This window comes from Trachurus trachurus, assembly GCF_905171665.1.
Source record: "Trachurus trachurus genome assembly, chromosome: 4".
NCBI classification, from domain to species: Eukaryota; Metazoa; Chordata; class Actinopteri; order Carangiformes; family Carangidae; genus Trachurus; species Trachurus trachurus.
In genome coordinates this window covers 10,352,416-10,359,162 of record NC_139898.1, presented here as the reverse complement: position 1 = coordinate 10,359,162, position 6,747 = coordinate 10,352,416, and positions in this window count along the sequence as shown.

The window sequence follows — 6,747 nt, the reverse complement described above, 5'->3', positions numbered from 1 at the left end:
CATGATGAAAAAACAAACAAACAAACTCAATAACTAACAACTCCAAAGGCCTTGACTAAAAAAGAAAAGAAGCTCTGCTTCAAATTAAGAAACACCTCATAGAATCCCAAAATGGACAAAGAGGTGGAGCATGTGTGGAACTGAAGCTTTGGTGAGGGCTGGTTTGTAGCAGGCATATGCTCAAAGTAACAGAGCCTCAATTATGAATAACTTTAAGCCTAAATGAAATTAAAACGACTGCACCAGTGCATGTTTACCACAAAGGAGAAAACTAGCTACTGAGAGAAAGGTTATAAAATATATATGTATGTAAAATTGAGTTCTACAGGGATTTACTCACTCTAAGTCAGACTCACGTGGCCAAGCGGCAGATAATTGGCTTCATTTCATCAGCAGGAACCGTCCCCCGAAGGACAGTACAGTACGGTACAGTAGGTACAGTACGCTGAGCTGCCCCAAATAACTCCTGGGTGGGGCTTGAGGTTTACTCGGTGCTGATTTAGTATACTCAAAGCGGTAGGTGACGACCACAGAAAGCTCAAAAATAAGCATCATTTTTAAAACTAAGTTGAAGCGGACCATTCGTAGAAAGCGTCTCTACACTGTCAGAAAAAAACAACAACAAGAGTAGTAAAAGAAGACTAGACTTATGTTAAGTGTACAGACAACTATGCAGTGGTCAAAACTGTTGCACTATTCTATTGTGTCGTCTCAAGAATCCGGCAGGAACTACTCTGCAGTGGAGACACCAGCAGCTGAGATGGCTGACACTCCTGTAAAGTTCCTGCCTCTTAAATGATACCAGGAACTTTCTCAGTGGAAACACAGCTAGTGACAACAATTTAACGTTGCACACATGAGAAGTTCTGAGAAACTTACACCTATGTGCCAGAATTTCATAGTGGCGAGTCTTTTTTGTCACATTTTTGGTCACATTCAGTTATAACTTAAAGGGGAATTGCCGTTTTTTTTAAATTTTAATTTACGAGTCCTTCCGACGAAATATCCAGTCGAGAGCCGCGTATATCCATATAATGCGAGTATACGGGGCAGCGGAATGCAGCCTCTAAATAACACATTATCTGCCGCGAAACTCGTTTATTTCACCAATATTTTGTCATGATACGCTAGTGCTATTGCCCTCTGAGTCCGGGGTTACCTATTACAACATCCGAGGTCTGTAGGTTGACCTACTGACCTTTGACCTGGATGATACTGTATCATCTCTGAGCGCGGCGCAGCTTGTTTACCTGAAAGTTGTGACTGTTAATTATATTGTTGTCATTTCTGCGTGTTTTCGACTTGTCAGAACAAAATGAGCAGCTGGACGAAATGGACCCAAATGTCAAAGTGGAATCATTATTATCAGAATGAGCCGTGCAGCGCTCGGAGATGATATCATCCAGGTCAGAGGTTAGTAGGTCAACCTACAGACCCTGGATGTTGACAACAGGTAAACCCGGACTCAAAGGGGAATAGCACTAGCGTATCCTAACAAAATATTGGTGAAATGAACGATAACCAAAGTTATCTGGGTGAGTAAATGATCGTATTTTATGCTAGAAATAAAGTCTAGATTGTAAAAACGGCAATTCCCCTTTAATGGACAGACACTGTGGCTTTTGAGACACATGCAGAGTAGCATCTTTAAACTAGCAGCTTTGAACTGTGTTCTAACTTTCTTTTTCGCAATAATTTGATTTTGGTGTATTCCTTTGAGGTTTCAGCGCCAGTGTTCTAAAGCAGCGTAGTATGTTTAATTGGATGAATGATTACAAATAAATGATTTTATTTATTTTTTCCATAATTTATCTTTCCTCACAATGGCCATCTGCTTCGACAGTACAAGTACCTCAGGTACAGTATAGTACACATTTCAGACAGTGTTTCCTTCTATAGGATTGTGCAGACACTTAAATTTTTCTGCTGCTGACATAGATGTTAAATTTTCCAAAATTATTGTAATTTTATTCATCAAAAGTCCATGCAGTGGTGGATACAACCCTCAACAGACCCTCTTCATAATCTGCTTTTCCTAAGTGAGTGGTATTCAAACTGCACAGTTCATAAATCACTGTAATGTGCGCAAGGGGAAAAAAAAAAAAGATTAAGAGCAAATAGTTTGGCCTTTCTGGACAGCGTTTTATAGTTAAGTGGATGTTGGATGGATGCCACAGGATTCATGTTTGCCCCATATCATCTGAGACAGGTCATCTTAGTTCAGGTCTGTGTGATGCTAAGCTCTGGTTAATTTCTTTACTGGGCACCAGAAGGGCACTGGAAAGGATTATCATAGAATGTGCATGGCCATGGATGTTACTGTAAATCCAGACTGTCTTCATATGAGCCAGTGGGTGGGACTGAATTTGAACTGGACTTCACTGTCAACTGTTTGGAGGTGTAATCATTGCAGTGGTGTATACACAATATGCATCCCCCACTTTCACTGGCTGCTGATGTGAACCGATATCTAACTACTACTCCAGTGATTGTGCACCAAATGATTTGCCATCCCACAATGCAACATCACAAAAAGAGTCAGGTTAATAAACAACTTCAGACTAACATTAACTGACTATAGTAGTACTTGTCATGAGGGGCTGTTCATTGTGACAAACACAGTGACAAACACTCACTCAACTCTGCATTTCTCCTCAGCCTTACAGAGCATTGTAGCATCTTTCAGGTCATTGTTTGGTTTTATGATTCACAGCTTTAATATTTGCTGCTGAAATGTTGAATTCCTTCTGTATCTTCAGTGCACTAAATGTATACTCAATACACCAAACTCAAAGAAATAGACATAATATGCAGCACATGAGTCACAGAGCAGTAACTAAATTATGCTAATGCCTTGGTAATAAATAAAACAAGCCCATTCAATATTGGCCTATGAGCAGTGGTAAAGATATCGTCTTTTAAGTGGATATAACTTGACTGTTGTGAATACAAAAGCAAAAACATGATAATAAAAAGGCTAACTGTAAGTCATGTTTTCCATTTCCAATAAATTATCTTTCCACCATCTATGAAATAAACTGGGGGAATTATATAAACAGTAATAATCTCATAGCAAATTCATTATAATGGATATAATTCAGCAGGTCTCCTACTGACAGGACTATGATGACAGATTGTGGTCTACATTCCCATTTTTCAATATAATAGCTGACTGCTGCTAACTGATTCCACAATATTGCACACACAGATGCTATAAATAAAATAGAGGTTCACGTTCTTTCCTGTTAGATTTCTATAGAGAGCAAAAAGAAAAAAACAAGACAGAAAAGCTACTGCTCTGTCCATTTATTGTCAGGTTGGATAGGGAACTGGACCCAGAATGGAGACTCGCAGACTCAACAGCAGGTATGTTGGAACAAAAGGATTTATTGGAAGAAAAAAAATGTGGACACGAAAAACAGGGCTTGAACAACAAGGGATACACAAGACGCAGGTGGTGCAAACAACTCAGGTGAGGCACATCAGGAAATCAAAAGAGGGCGAACACAGGGAAACAAGACATGGAACTTCAAAATAAAACAGGAAGACCAGAGACGAACCATGACATTGATAGAACATTGTAAGAGAGGGCTGATTTTCTTTTCTTTTCTTAAATCTTTTATATTGTGGGATTGCAGTGTGTTGCATATAATGGTTGTCAGCATTATCAACTGAAAATTACATGATGTACTGCAGATCTAACGTGACACTTAAAAAGAGAAAACAACTTTGAAAATGACCGACTTTGACTTCAAGATGAAAAAATCAGCTATTTGCGCCACATTTCAGACACTTTCAGTGCTTCTGTGTGCACAGGTCTACTTGTACAGTATGGAGCCTTTTTACATATACATTTAAGGGAGGATCACTGGGGAAGATGAATGTTATTGATTGCACATGCAGACCCTTTTTAATGAATGTTCACATAATGGGGTACCCAGCAGGAATGTCAAGGACAGCTGCTGGTGGAAAAGAGGAGCGTGTGGAACATTTCTACTTTCTGTCTTGTGCATTCTGGATTTGAATGTAGGCTTCTCTGCAGGCAGTTGTAGGCAGGTCAGGCTATCTGCCCACATCTCTTGTGAGTTGATACAACGTGAAACTAATATAACTTTAGAGGAGGCTGGCACTGATATGACTCAAAAGTTGTAAAAAAAAAAAAAAAAAAAAAAAAAAAATTCTTCAAAACTGAAATTGAAAAATGAAATGAAATTTCAGCTGGCTTGCAAAAATAAAAGATTGTACATGTAGACAAAGGAAAAGGTTACTTGGAGCAAAGACAGGACAAGGGCTTCAGGGGGGAAAAATAAAAGTGAAAAGTCAAGTACATCTGTAAATCTGTAGTAAAAAAAAATTGTGTAAAACCATAAAAAACATTGCTGTTGAAATACTTGAAAACATGAATTCAACTGACTTGACAAGCCGAGCGATGAAGTTTGTGTGTGTGTGTGTGTGTGTGTGTGTGTGTGTGTGTGTGTGTGTGTGTGTGTGTGTGTGTGTGTGTGTGTGTGTGTGTGTGTGTGTGTGTGTGTGTGTGTGTGTGTTTGTGCTCCCTCTTTTCACCATAATTAGCCAGCTTGTTTTATACTGACATGCAACTGTCACAAAATGCCCCAAATTAGAGAATGAAGTAACACCCCCGTCTGTAAGTGTTATAAACTGACTTCCTCTGTTCTAGGCTTTTCCTACTGTATAAATGCTCAAGGAGTTTCCACATGTGAGATGGCACAGTGCAGTGGGTAGTGTTCAGGTGAAAGTAATTATCAACTATAACCATGTTCTCCAAAGGCCTCCAACAAAGAAATGGATAACACCAGGACACAGGCAGACTGGCCATGGGGACTACCAGTTAGCCAGTGGACCCAAAACATCCATAAAGATTTATCAGCTCCATCAGTGCCTCTTTCAGCCATCTCTCTCTCCATCCTCTGTCCGTGTTTCTGTCATTCATGGAGCCGGTGCCAGCAGACAAGTCCAAGGTTGAATTTCTCTCCCAGTCTGGAGCCAGTAATGGTCTGGCTTTTCCAAGATTAAGAGCACAATGAGCTGGTGCCTGCTTCCTCCTCCATCTGTAAGAAACCTGCTATAATAATAAACAATGTTACATGTTTGTTACCACCATTGATTGGCTGATGCATGATAATGTTAGCTAAGCTGCTGTTACCCTTGTTGTATTTTTTTTTTTAATGTTGCAATTGCCTGTTGGCTTGATGCCAGCATTGTTGTGAAGCATATCACAGCAATGCCAGCTGAGGTGCTTGTAGCTGGCTCTATGCAAGGTTCAAGGTGCAAGATCAAGTTATGTGGGTGGTTACAGTATGAGTTAAGCCATACACTCAAAATGTATTTTATATTTAAACATATTTAGTTTATTTTGTAATGACAAATTCAAATCTAATATTCGTCTAGATATAGCCTATAGCACAATTTTCATTCCAAACATCACATTCTGGACTGAATGATCCTCATTCTAATTGTGCTGCATGTAGCTGCCATTCATATGCAAACCACATGCAAATGGTTTTTCTTTTATGTGCACTTAAACTGTAATAAAGAAAACCATTAAACAATCTACATCAGAACCGTACAAGTCAGACTGAGCCACTGACAAAGATTAAGCTTTTGCCATGGGAGGCATTTTTCTCCAGTAGTTTTCTATTGGCTGTAAGCGTTTCACATGCTACTCATGTGCCCTGGGCGACTCACCATTTTTAGACACTCCAAGTGTCTCACATTTTCGCAGAAGTGCTCTGAATTGCTCAAGCTGAAAGTTCAAAGAATGCTCAACGTCATTTGGCGTTTTCCTCATTGTCCATTCTGATGAAGTGAGAGTCCGTTCACATGGAAACCAAGATTATGAAGGAGAAACTGGTGGTGGCTGGTTCCAGGTTCTGTATACCTGGATAATTTAACAGACCCCCCCCCCTCACACACACACACACACACTCATCAAAGCCACAGCAAGTGTCCCCTTATTTTTGTGCAGGCTTCAACAAAGAAAAGGGCCCTGAAAGAGCCAGACACGCTGGCTTACCCTGCTTCATGTCTTTATGCTAAGCTAGGCTAACTAGCTAGGCTAATACTTACAAACAAAACTAACAATAAAATAATCTACACTGCACAGATATATATTGTTCCATCTGACAGCACAAAACACATCTCTGTAGTCCTTGTCATAAAACCGTTGTAAGATGCACACAGACTACAAATTGGCTGCATGAACAACCTAAGGTGTGCCTACAAACTCACAACGACAGCAGCACACCTGGAAGTCCTAACACTAAGCTGCATGACACAAAGAGGGAAGAGGAACACATTAAACTGAGTCAAATGGAATAGATTCAGCTCAGCAGGTAGTCTGTGTCAATCATAACTGTGTGCTCCACTTTCAGCACAACTTAAATCCAAATGGTGGCGGAGAAACAGCGAGAGGGTGGGTGGGGGTCTTACTGATTTAGTAAATACAAAAAAGTAGGGTATAAAGTAGGTAAACCATGACCTTCAGCCATTTGGAGGTATTGCGCTAATGTAAACATACATTACCTCTACTTTCATCATTTATTCTAAGGTCTATTTATTGTTTCTTTCACTATGAATTCGTGCCCTAACTTTTAAAGTCAGCCTGAGCTCAGATGGCTTTACCTCCCACTACATTGCTGGTGTTTTATGGATATATTTCAAAGGGAATTGTAGCACATTAGCAGCAGCATTACTCAACCACTGAGTGGAAAAATGATGTTAAGATTA